Source organism: Chenopodium quinoa, unplaced genomic scaffold, assembly GCF_001683475.1.
Source record: "Chenopodium quinoa cultivar QQ74 unplaced genomic scaffold, ASM168347v1, whole genome shotgun sequence".
NCBI classification, from domain to species: domain Eukaryota; kingdom Viridiplantae; phylum Streptophyta; class Magnoliopsida; order Caryophyllales; family Amaranthaceae; genus Chenopodium; species Chenopodium quinoa.
In genome coordinates, this window is record NW_018742204.1 from 10,111,472 (window position 1) to 10,125,526 (window position 14,055).

Below are 14,055 nucleotides of genomic sequence, written 5' to 3' on the forward strand. Positions count from 1 at the left end.
TCTTTTGGGACACCACCAACACCTTTCATTTTCCATGGGGTGGGATGATGGTCACTCTTACAGACTTCAGTCTCATCACAGGACTGGAGTTCTCTTCTGTGCCGCTGCCATTTGACGGCGGTATCGACGTCTTTTCTCTAGAGGTCGAGGAACTGCTGGGGCCGATTGCTGTTCGGGCCCGAGCTGAGGTCGAGACGACTCAGTTCAGTGCTAGAGGGATCCGCCGCTCGACGCTGGCAGCGGCTCTTGATGACGATGCGACCACCCGAGAGCAGCGGGTGCGCATTTTTGTGCTGATGTTGTTGTCAGGGACATTCTCCCCTGACAGGGGTAGTAGGGCGTTGCTTTACTATCTCCCTGCTGTTCGCGATCTCCGGCGGATCGGGACTTATGACTGGGCCAACTTGGCCTATATTGACTTCGTTCGCGCACTGAGGGACTCGTGTCGCCACCGGTCTTTTAGGACGAATGTTGCTTTGTCTGCTTTCTGGAAAGTCGTAGAGCTAAACATTATTCCCTATAGAGTTTAGCCCTATATGTTTAGTTAGCATTTACTCATGCTTTAGCTTTTTTTGTAGATCTGGTTTTATGAATACTTTCCTTCCATTGCGCCGGCGAGACCATCGCCGAGGGGGTATCCGGTGAGCGCCTCTTGGGGCGGCCACCATGTGGACCTGTCTACTGCACATGTCCGGAGTCGGATCATCTCGGTACGATTTTTTGGTGCTTATCTTGCTCTTCTGCGACGTTTTAGACATGTTCTTACCCGATTGGTATTTTTATAGGGACCTGAGGTAGTATACCGGCCATGGGGCGGTTGGACAGTCCCTGGATTAGCAGCACAATACTTTGCTGAGCGCCGTTACTTTCTGGGGACCTACGGAGCGGTTGCGTACTTAGGAGAGAGAGTTGATAGACAACACTCTTCTGATGCCTTTGTCGTTCCTGCTCCTCTACCACGCCATATGTTCGACGAGAGAGAGTTGTCGAGCATGGCTGAGGAGCCTGGTTCTCTTTGGCAGTCCCATGTGATCCTTGGGCGGAGTTATGCTGAGGAGCTGCTTCATTTGTTAGCTCTAGCCCCCGTGCCGGCCGAGGATGTAAGGGTAAGATTCTTAACTTTTTGTTTTTCTTTGAGTAGCCCCCCAAATAATACCTTACTGATTTCTTTCTGTTTCATCAGGATGGTCCCATTGAGTTTGTGCCACCCCGTATGTCCATCCACTACCAGGGGATGTACGGGCCGATCGAGGAGATGATTTCTCCGGCTCCTGAGGGCGAGCGCTTTGTGGAGCGGTCGATTCCTCGTCACCAGACCAAAGTAAGTCTAGCTCTAATTCAGAATCTTGTATTCAGTTATCGTGCGTTTTTACTGACTTAACTTTCCTTGATAGTTCTCACGCGAGGCGGTTTCGGCTATGGCACGATGCATTGATGCCTTCCGGAGCCAACTCGTCTGGATGAGGAACGCGGCTACCTGTCGTCGAGACGACGCTGTCCGAGAGGTAACTTTTCTTTACTCATTGTTTCTGCACTATGCTTCAGTTTTCACCTTGTTTTTGATTTAATTCTTTTTGCAGGGTCAGCCGATTGCTTCTCACACCCGTACGAGGCCTGAGGGGCGGAGAGAGCCAGCGAGGTCTAGCTCGAGATGTTGTCGCACTTCGTCAGGAGGTAAAGATGGCCGTTCCAAGGCTGCTCGTGCCGACGTTGCTGAGGGCTCAGGGTCTTCTTCTAAGGATGCTCCTGCTGCACCGTTAGGAGAGGCTACCTCGGCTTTCAGAGGTGGTGGGATGTACGAGGTTGGCTCGTCATCGCAGCAGCCTCCGCGGTCTCAGCCTCAGGTTGACCTTGGCTGGAGCGGTCCTGTTTTGAGTTTCCCTCCTCCTACAGAGACTGGAGCTGGTGCTGTGGTCGGAGCTGGTGGAGAGGTGACTCCTCGGACGGCGCAGTTTTATGGCATGATGGGCCTACGTCCTTTGGTGCCGTAGTTTATTTCTGTATATGTATTTTATTTTGACTTTTTATAGAACTTTGCCTTTGACTTGTTATTTAGACACTTTGTTCTGTATTATCTATTATTATGTTAGTGTATGTTAGTGTGTGCAGATGTGATAACAATTTTGTGCAAAAATTCCGTCATTTTTATTATTGATGGAGGGTATTATCCGACTCTCTCTCCCGAAAAGAAAAATAAAAAGGAAAAATAAAACGGAGAGAAAGGCTGATTTTTTAATATAAAATCCAAAAAGAGATATAAAAAAAATAATTAAAAATAATTGCTAAATTAAATTAAATTAAGAAAAGGATAGAAAAATATTTAGAAGAAATTAAAACGGGGCCATAAAGTCATTAACCGACTCTAAATCAAAATCAGAACGTAAACTGAGTACGCGCGGCTGTCCTGCTGACTTGGCGCTAGCTGGCGCCAGCCTGTGGCGCGTGGCGCCAGGCGCTATTGCTAGCATGTGGCGCCAACAGCTCTTGTGTGACGCCAATATCGGGGTTTTGACGCCAATCGACGCCGACTCCGTATTTTATCCAGATTGAAATTTCTTGCGATTTGTGTATAAATAGCCCTCTGCTCAGCTGATTCTTCACATAATTCCAGCGAAAAAATATTCTTCTCTTTAGAAAAAAATAATAATCATGTCTTTAGCCACTAAAACCTTCACCTAATATTCTCATGAATGGTGTCGATCTCTCAACGCTAGAGAAAGAAAAGAATTGGATTTATTTCACTTGGGGGAATATATGGCATTAAAGGGGTAGATCTAGACATAGACTTCATACATACCGCTTTAGAATATTGGAACATTGACACACATTGTTTTAGAATAGGGTATGATAAAATTAGCCCTTTGCCAGAGGAATTTGGTGCTATTTTAGGCTTCCCTACAATAGACTTGGTAGTAATCCCTAGAGTAGATGCATATTACTATAAGGATTTTGAGCGCTTCTTTAACTTGAAGGAAAGGGATTTATCAAATATAGTGAATGGCAACGTGGTGAACTTAAAAGAATTCGCACGCTATTATTTTGATAAACCGCTTTCTGAATCTTTTCACATATATAGAAGAAGGGCGTTCTTATTCTGCATGCTTAATCAATATTGTCTTAGTAGTTGTAAAATTAATGAGGGTCGATCAATTATAACCACTGTGCTTGAACAAATTGAACCAGGGAGAAATCCATGCCTTTAATAGTCGGAGAGACTATGATTAGTCTAGATGAGTTGAAAAGGGACCCAAAAGCACCTCTTCGTGGTTCTCCAATTTTATTACAGGTAGAAAAATAATATTTTTAATTACAGAAATAAAAAAATTTATTTTTGTATTGTAATATTAATTTATTTGCATTGAATTTTATTTTAATATTTTTTTTTTTCAGATGTGGCTAATGGAAAGGCTAGGATTAATTAGCCCTCCGGACGACATTGAAAGTTACACGCCCACTTGCTTTGTGAGAAGAAAGAAGCGCATCCCTAAAATTGGGCGCCATGGGTGGAAGAAAGTCTTTGAATCACGTGACTTTGCTATCAAGTGGGTCATCCCATGGTGGAAAATAAAAAGGATGGTTGGTGTTAACAAGCAACCTTTCTGCCGTCTTCCAAGCTTGTCTCGCATGACATATTATTACTCCTGCAGAGTAAAGAGACAATATGGCTTGCTTCAAAATATTCCTTCCGGGGATCTTCGTCCTCCCTATGAGTATCCCATATCTCAAGAAGTAGATAAATTTGACACTTACTGGAGCGCTAGACCTTTATGGGAAGTGATTACCCAAAAGGTTCCCCCTTCTTTACCTAATGATGTAAAGAAGTGGTTGCTGAAGAAGTCTTCAATTGATCAGGGTAGAACTGATGTGAAGAATCGTCTAGGTGACAGGGTGACACCGGCCAAGGAACTCTTAGGTGCAAGAATTGAGTTCAAGACACCTATAATGCCTAAGAAGAAGAATACTACTAAAGACAAGGGGAAAAGGAAGGTTATAGACAAGAAGGCTTGGGTGGAAAAGAAGCATGGGGTGCTAGCTGAAGGAGAAACAATCTATTCTAAGATTGAATGTAGGTCCTCTAAAGGATGCCTACTAGCTAAAGTAATGGATGAAGAGGAGGAGGCAGAAAAGAATTGGAAAAGAGAAAAGAAGGAGAAGAAAGACTAGACCATTGCTTAGCTTTAGATTTATTAGATTCTTAATTTAAAGTTAATTAATTTCAGCCTTATTTAAATTCCATTAACAATGCAATTTTATTTCATTAATGAAGTTTCAGCTTTCAATAAAATTGTTACTTTAAATTTGTTTTATTAAAGCAATGAAAAACCGAAAAAAAATGATTTTCCAGAAATTCTTCGAGTATGGAAGTCGAAAATTTTCCGAAAAACACCTAAATTCGCCCAGATTTTATGACTGAATTGGCGTTAGTAATTGCAGATTGGCGCCAGGTATTGAGTTCTGGCGCCAGGCGCCAATTCCACCGTCTGGCGCTAATGGCTTTTGGCTGGCGCTAGGCTCTGTTCTGTGACGCCGGTTGCTTTTCCGACTTTTGTTGACTTTTTTTTGATTCTGGAACGCGGAGATGTTGAAAAATAAAGTGGCCGCACCCGTAATGGGTTGCCTACGTATCCTTTCTTAAAGAATCAGGCCGAACGTAGCTCTCTTCAGTGTCCTACTCAAGTAATTATGGGTAGTATTTTTTAAGTTGGTCAAGATTGGTCATGTTTGAGAATTCATTGCCATCCTTGTCAGTTAATTTTGCTGCACCATCTGACAGGATTGTTTTGACAATGTAGGGGCCAGACCAATTAGGTCTAAACTTTTCCCTTGGATCTAAAACATTTTTTCTTAGCGCTTTTAATACCAAATCTCCTACTTTGATATTTATTGTCTTGACCTTCTTATTAAAATGTCTAGCCATACGAGTTTGATAGCATTGAGTGTGATGTAGGGCTTCTAGTCGTTTTTCATCGAGTAGGATCAATTCTTCATATCGTGCCCTAGTCCATTCGACTTCATCGAGTTTACTCTCTAGCGCAATACAGAGAGATGGTATTTCTAGTTCGACAGGTTGTACGGCATCCATTCCATATACCAAAGAAAATGGTGTATTTCGTGTTGACGTACGGATTGACGTGTGATAACCCCACAATGCAAAGTGAAGCTTGTCAGGCCAATCCTTATAATTTTCTGTCATTTTCTCGATGATAGTCTTTACATTTTTATTAGCTGCCTCGACTGCTCCGTTTTCTTGAGGTCTATAAGGGGACGAATGATGATGTTGGATACCATATTTATGTAGCAATTCTTCACATTCGGCTTGAAAGTGAGTTCCATTGTCACTTATCATTTCATGTGGGACTCCATATCGACAAATGATATTTCTCTCGATAAAGAGTGCTACATGTTTTGCGGTGAGTTTAGCATATGATTGTGCTTCAACCCACTTCGTAAAGTAATCAATTGCTACTAGAATAAATTCATGGCCTCCTGTCCCTGGAGGAGCGATCTTGCCAATTATGTCAATTCCCCATGTAGAGAATAGCCATGGTGATGTGTAGGTGTAGAGTAAAGATGGAGGAACGTGCTGTAAATTGGCATAAATTTGACACTTAGGGCATCTTTTTACATATTGATGGCAATCCCTATTCATGGTAGTCCAATAATACCCTTCTCGCATTAGTTTCCGGACTAACATTTTGCCATTTATATGAGTTCCACAGATTCCTTCGTGGACCATTCTCATTATTCTTTGTGGATCCACCTTCCCTACACATAGGAGGGCTCGACCTTTAGGTACCCTCTTATGTAGCTCGTTGTCTATGAGTACATATTGAGAAGCCAAAAGTCTCAAGGCTCGCTTAGCTCTTTTGTCAGCATGAGGAGGGTATTCTCCATTGGTGACATAGTTGAGAATGTCTGTGTACCATGGTTCTTCTTCTTGTTCTTCATCTTCGTCTTGGATTGGGTCGTCATCTTCTATAGCCTGTATATATGCCGGTTTGTGCCTTTTTTCGATAGTTAGAGGCATTTGCTCGATATCCGTGGGAATCCTAGCCATTGAGGCTAATCTTGCCAAGGCATCAACAAATTGATTTTCTTCTCTAGGTAGGTATGTGTATTATACCTTCTCTAATTGATCGGTAAGAGTTTCCAGATAAGTTTGGTAAGGGGCTAGGCTTTCGCTCCTAACTTTCCACCTTTTAGATATTTGATTGATGATTAGAGAGGAATCTCCAAATATCCTTAACTTCTTTACTCCCAATGCCAGGGCTGTTTCAAGGCCTACCACACATGCTTCATATTCAGCAGCATTGTTGGTAACGTCGAAATCAAGCTTTATTGAGATTGGGACGTGTTCTTCTTTAGGTGATACTAGTAGCACTCCGACACCACATCCCTTTTGGTTTGAGGCTCCGTCAAAATACAAGGTCCAAGTATCATCTTCGGTGACCATCAAATCTTCATCTGGAAATTCATTGTCCTGTATTGGTGTCGAGTCTTCTATTGGAAAATCTGCCAGAAAGTCTGACACCACGGATCCTTTAATAACTTTTTGTGGCATAAACCGCACATCGAACTGGGCTAAGTTGACTATCCATCTTGAAATACGTCCATTGAGTGTTGACTTCTCGAACAAGTATTTGAGTGGATCTAATCGAGATACTACGAAAACGGTATGCACCAACATGTAATGTCTCAACTTAGTCGTGGCCCACACCAAAACGAGGCACAATTTCTCGAGTGGTGTATAGCGTGTTTCGTATTCGAGCATCTTCTTACTTAAGTAATAGATTGCATTCTCTTTGTTTTCTACCTGTTGTGCTAGCATGGCTCCCATTGTCTCTTTGGTAACCGTCAAATATAACCTAAGAGGTATTCCGGGAAGTGCTGACGCTAATGCGGGAGGATTTGCGAGATAGGCTTTGATCCGGTCAAAGGCTTTTTGACACTCGTCATCCCATATTACTGATACATTCTTCTTGAGCTTTTTGAAGATTGGTTCGCATATTGTTGTTAATTTTGATATGAACCTACTTATGTATTGCAACCGGCCAATGAATCCCTGAATCTGTTTCTCGGTTTTGGGCGGTGGCATTGACATGATTGCTTTAATCTTGGTTGGATCTATCTCTATTCCTCTAGAGCTTATGACGTACCCCAAGAGCTTGCCTGAGGTGACTCCAAAAGCACATTTTGATGGATTTAACCTCGTATTGTATTTTCTTAGTCTTTCGAAAAATTTCCTTAAGGCTACTTGATGGCCTGGACGGTCCTTTGATTTCACAATCATGTCGTCTACATATACTTCGACTTCTTTGTGCATCATGTCATGGAGCAAGGCAGTTGCTGCACGTTGGTAAGTAGCACCTGCGTTTTTCAACCCAAATGACATTACCGTGTAACAGTAAGTGCCCCATGGTGTGATAAAAGTTGTCTTCTCCATGTCTTCTTCCGCCATGAGAATCTGATTGTACCCTGCGTATCCGTCCATGAATGAGAAAAGCGCGTGATTTGCTGTGTTGTCTACCAGAATATCGATGTGTGGCAAAGGGAAGTCGTCCTTTGGACTTGCCTTATTTAGATCTCGATAGTCGACACACATCCTTACCCTTCCGTCTTTCTTAGGAACTGGGACGACGTTGGCGACCCATTCGGGGTATTTGGATACCTTGATGAAACCTGCAGTTATTTGTTTTTGAACTTCTTCTTTTATTTTAAGTGCTACGTCGGGTTTCATTCGACGTAACTTTTGTTTTACAGGTTTCATTCCTGGAATTAATGGTATAGTGTGTTGAGCTATTTCTCTGTTAATGCCTGTCATATCTTCATATGACCAAGCAAATACATCGATAAATTCTTTAAGCAAGTTAATTAAATCAGTTCTTTCTTGCTTATTCAATGTTAGTCCGATTTTAACTTCTCTTTTATGAGTTGAATCATTTGAGATGTCAACTGTTTCAGTCTCTTCAATTACTGGTGTTTTCTTTTCAAGTGTTTCCATTGCTTTAATAAATTCTTTATCTTTTTCATCGTTAGCTAAGCAATGTTCGTCATCTTGGGTTAGGGAAGAACACGAGAAGTAAGGAGAATGAGCGATATTATTATACTTTGAGATCATTACATCAAAGAGTGATATGTCCCCAGGGACTGGATCACTAACTATCCTAGGAGAAGAAAAAGGAAGGGAAGGCGTTATAGCTAAAGACTTAGAAGATTCTAAAAGGAAAGGCTCTGACTCAGACTCTGACCATGACTCTGACGATTCTTCAAACATCGGCTCTTGTCCTGTCGTGATTTATATCTTCCTTCCACTCGGAGTAGTCACCTTGATAGTCTTGCGCCACCCTTGCAATAATCCTTCAGCTGGAGTAATTAGCTATGAGGGGTCGAAGTTTTCGCTTTGTAGGACCGTTTGAATGAGTGAGGAGTTATCTTCCTCATAAACTAACTCATTCTTTTCTCGCCCAAACAGTAATCCCATGACGTTAAAGTCAAAGCATGGGGGTGCTTTCTCCTTATGGACGGGAGTTGGGATTTCGTTAGTGAAATGGCAATCCAAGAAAATCTCGAATCCTGGTTGTCGTATACTATTTACAAAAAATGGTTCGGGAAATTCTTGGCATGGATAGTCCTCTCCTTCTTTTATAAACTGGCCTTTAAGCGTAAGAGGGTACTCATCCATTGGAATTGCTTTCTTTTGAATGCGAGCGTCCCTACGTGCTTTCAATTTGTCCTGGGCTCGCTTGAGATCTTTCCGAGTCGGTTTGAAACCAAGTCCGAAAGTATCTAGTTTAGGGAGGCCAGGTGACTCTATCGATTTTGCTATCCCCTTCTTCTTTCCTAAGGTCATCCCAGGGAAGTGTCCTTGTTTCTTTAGCATAGTGTTGATAATCATGTTGGAATGGGGGTCGTGGCAAAGAGATGTCCTTTCATCCTCTTGGATTAAGGAGACTTCTTCATTAAAGCCCCATAGGTCTTCATCATCTTCGTCGTGCTCCACGTTGATGATTGGATTCTCTATTGACTTGATCCTCATTGGCGAAGCATCAATAGTGATGGGGATTCCTCCAACTATAGCTTTCACTTGTTTGTGGAGAGATGAAGGGACGACCTTTAGGTCATGGAGCCAAGGGCGTCCTAACAACAGATTGAATGAGGCTTTGATGTCTACCACTTGAAAAGTAGTAGCATGTTCTATTGCTCCTGCCGTCACATTTAGGGTTATTTTGCCAAGAGCTTGACGTCGAGTATTATCATAAGCTCTTATTCCTTGTGTGGACGGAGTTAAATCCTCATCCTTTATGCCGAGCACCCTCGCAGTCCTAAGTGGACAGACATTAATAGCCGATCCATTGTCTACAAGAGTCATGGGAACATTCATTCTTTTGCAGACTACTGTGAGGTTTAACGCTTTGTAGTGCTTGTCACCTTCCGGGGGTAAATCTTTATCAGAGAAGGTGATTAGATTAATTGGACTAGGGAGATCACTCGTGAGGAAGTTAGCTAGTCCCTCAGGAGTGGTGTCAGAATCTATCCCGATTTTATCCAAGGCATTCATCACAACCAACCTATGTTCTCGAGATGTTGCCAGAAGTTTCCATACATTCATCTCCACTTTTGTCTTCTTGAATTGTTTAACGATGTCATTGTCTTCGATGATAGGTATGGGAACTTGTTGTACGGTAGGCATGGGTTGTGTTGAAACAGGAGGTTGTATTCTCCCGGATCTTGTGAGGACGTCTATTGATGAATCTTCTTCATCCCAAATGTCGTCCGTGGTGTATGATATGGAAGATGAAGGTTCTAATATGTCTTTTAGATAGACATCTTCTTCATCACTGTCCCATACTCCATTAACATTTATATCCTCTTCTTGTTGAACTTGGACTAATTCATTTCTATCAATCATTTTCTGCACCAAATCCTTGAATTTGAAGCAGTTTTCTATGGTGTGTCCTCCTGACTAATGGTATTGACAGTAATATCTATCTGTTCTTTTTAATGATTCAAATGGTCTCGGTTCGAGAGGTTTGACCTTGCCACTCTCGGAGAGCATTTCAAACATTTGTGCATATGGGATCCCAATTGGAGTATAAACTTTATTACTCTTCTTGGGTCTTTCGGTGACTTGTAAGGGAAAGTGTTTTGCCTCATAAGTCGTTTTTACTGGTGTGAATTCTCTCTTAGGTTCTTGATCATATTCCTTGTGAAGTTCATTCAGAATTTTGAGAGCTTCATGTAACAGTTGTGATGTCTCCCTCAGATATAGTGTGAGTATTCGTATTTCTACCTCATTTGCTGGTTCTGGAAGATTATCTTCGACATCGAAAAAGGTCTCTTCTTCTTCTTCTTCGACATTGGTTACTTTGACAGGCTTAATGAGAGATGAGGGGTAAACTTCGCCTTCTTCATCGGAGATAGCCAATGTGTGAGCTAGAGGTGCATTGTCAATACTCGGTTTCTTACTGGCAGGAGGCAACGACAACTTATTACTGTCAATCAGGTCTTGTATAGCTTCCTTAAGCTTCCAACAACTTTCAGCTGAATGGCCCCTACCTTGATGATATTTGCAATGTGCATTGGGGTTCCAATTAGGCGACCTCTTCTCGGCTGGTGGATCTCCAAATGGTCCAATGGGAGTTATAAGACCTTTTGCATTTAGCCGATCAAACGCGGTGTCATAACTCATGCCAATAGGAGTGAAGTATTTCCTAAACAGTTTCTTTTGTCCTTGGTTGTTCATGGCGAGGACTTCTCCCAGATTAAAGGTGCTAACATTATTTGAGTGGGCGGTTTTGGAAGAAGAAGGATTGTCGTTCTTCTTTCCTTTCCAGCCACTATTGGAGTTATTGTTGGCAGCTTTAGATTTAGCTAAGTCATCTTCAATATTAATCCCAATATCATAAACAGCCTTAAAGGTATGAAGGTTATTTTGATATTTAAGATGTTTTGAATATTTTTCTTGGAGATTTTTAATGAACAATCTCACAGACTCTTTTTCACTTGGTACCTCAATCATTTTAGCTGAGGTTTCTCTCCACTTGTTAAAGAAAGATGTGAAGCCTTCATTCTCCTTCTGCTTGAGAATTTCAAGTTCTCTATGGTTAGTTTTCGACTTGAACATTTCACTTGTACCTATAGACGAAAGCGTTTGCTATGGATTCCCAGGTAGAGGTCTTTTCTTTTTCAAGAGAAAAGAACCATTGTTGGCAAACGGTCTCGAGAGCTAGCGAAAACAAAGAAGGGAAAATTTTCTTACCGATACCCTTGATACTCATTATTGTTTCAAATGCCCTTAGATGGAAGTAGGGGTTGTCGATTGCCCTAAACTTTGGGATGTCGTTGGCACTGAACTTCTGCGGAAGAAGATCTTTATCCACCGAGACCCCTTGGGATGTGAGTTCTTGAAATTTGTAGTCGTTGGACAGCTTGCTTAGGCTTTCTTGCATGAGGTCCATTTGTTGTTGCTTCGCGGGATCCTCGATCTTAAGTGCGAGAAGCTTCAGTGTCTCAGTTACAGTAGCTAGTTGGTTCTTGAGATCATTAACTTCTTGCTGAGTTGCCATTATAACTCTTGCTTTCCTCTTGCGAGCTATAGGTTTGTCAAAAAGTTGGACTTGTACGAAGAGGTTATCTTTGATTAATCGTCCTTCCTTTCTTGACCACGCGTTGTAGATTAAGCCAGTTTGCGTTTTAATTACTTAACTTGAATCAGTTTGACTTTATGGCTTTTATTTAAAAAAAAATTATGCATATTTTAGGGAGAAATAATGTACATGTGTTTAGGGAACTTAAGTACTATTATTTATTGGAGGATTAATATCCTACTTACCCCCCTAAAAAAAAAATGACGAAAAATAACGCGCGCACCAAGACTCCCTTAATCATGGTCAAGACATGTGTATTGGTGTGTGTATTGAGTGTAAGTGACATGCTTGGACTCTTGTGTAAGACCATGGGACTTAGTGTCTAAACTCGAATATTGATTCAATTAAGGCATTATTGCCAGCAAAATTAACCGAATTAAACAGGGAAACTGATTAATTAGACATTAGGTGATGACTCGACAAATAATCTGAACTGTCGGCCAAGCGACAGGACTGGCGTCGCAATTATGGTGGTTGGCGCCAGCCTTTTTAAGTAAATGTCTGGCGCTACACACCATACAGTGGCGCTACAGCCCAGATTTTGGCACCAATACTAGAGCCTCGGTCTGGGACTGTTTTCGATATTATTAGTCAACTGGGTATGCCTAAAGTCGTACTAGGTCAATTCCAATTAAAAAAAGAAAAAAAAACTTTATTGACTCGAATTAATTAATTAATTAATTAATTAGGCAAAGTACTTTAAGTCATTAATTTTAATCTCAACACAAATCAACAAACGGTTAGGAGGAGCATAGAATATATATGCACAACAAATAATGCACAATTAGGCAAGTAAGCACAAAATGATGCAATGAGTTCGCAACCTAACCATGGCTCTAGTTCTCTAAAGTTCGGGATATGGTTTAGTCAAACAGGGTCCATGGTTAATTGTTCAGATGCACCGCGTATAAGCCTAACCGTGAAGGGTTAACGCGTGTGGATAGAACACCGCGAGTTTTTAGAAAAAGCTCGCTTCCATGGTTTGGTGAATTCAACCTCTCAGATGTACCTTTGTTGCCAAGAGCGTTCAATCGGGTAGATAGAGCATGAATTCCCAGAGGGTTATGTCCATATGTAGAACACATATGGGTTTCAGAAAAATGAGAACAAATTCAATCAGGAAGTAGGATCGAGCAAACAATACGAAAAACCGGTCGAAAATTAGAACGCATATTTCTGGCTCGGTATTGGGGAAATTTCGCCAGCAAACAGAGACTGGCGCCAACTTTTAACTTAGCGCCTGGCGCCAATACTGGCGTCTGGCGCTACACAAAAAGTGTGGCACCAAGCTCTGGCCCCTGACGCTACTTCCCACATGCCTCAGCAGCTTTCTGTGCTCAATAAAATCATCCAGTTTCGCGCGGTGTTATTTCAGTCCTAGTTGTGAAAGACGTTTCTCAAATTTCCTACGTGTAAAATCCTATGTTTTTGACTCATTACGGATGGTCTTTCCAATGAGAACCTTTTTATGCATATGACAATAATGTTAATCAAAATTACGCACATGAAATACTTAGAACTTTTCGAGTCTCATCCACTCATTCTAAATCATTGCCGAAACAAATTCAGGAATTAAAATAGAAATCGTCCCCAGTGGAGTCGCCAAAAACTGTAGGGAATATTTTCAAGCCTTAAAAATCCCACTAGATCGAACCCCACTGTGATCATACACTAAAATACGGTGGCGTCCAAAAGGGAATTAAATAGAGCAAAAGAGTCGCCAACAAGTTTTTAAGGAACTTGTAAACCATCACGAGGTGAAGGTTACACCCCTTAACGATCCAAGAGATCGTCAACTCCATAAGGTCATGAACCAAATAAGGGTTCGGGGATGATGGTACAAATCCAACCTAAAAGAGATTGAACCTGCCCTAATAATAGGCCTCTACTTTATTCTACTCGTATTCATGTGCGCTTTCTGTTTAACATACAATCAATAGGTTTAACCCTAAACCTGTTTAATCTATGTTGGTTGAATTTAATGCACAAATAAACTATTATTGGCGATCACTTGAAATTAAAATCACAATTAACCCTAAACAAGATTATTAATTATCTTATTAAGCGTGGTTGCAAATACAAATTCCTTTAACCTGCAATAAAGGTGATCAAGCAATAAAAAAATAAAATAATATGCATATCAAGCAACATAATAAATAATCAACATCATTAATAATAATAAATAATCATAAACATTAGAAAGAACATAGAAGCATCATACTTTTAATCATACTTGATATTAAAGATACCCTAGACATGATACTAGGAATCATAAATAAACAATCTAAGCATGATATCTACATCATAAATCAATTAAACCATTAAAGTACTTACTTGGATGCCTCGTACCTCTTTCTAATAACAAAATACACACGTTAGTAACTTCAAGGAAAATAATAATCAAAAC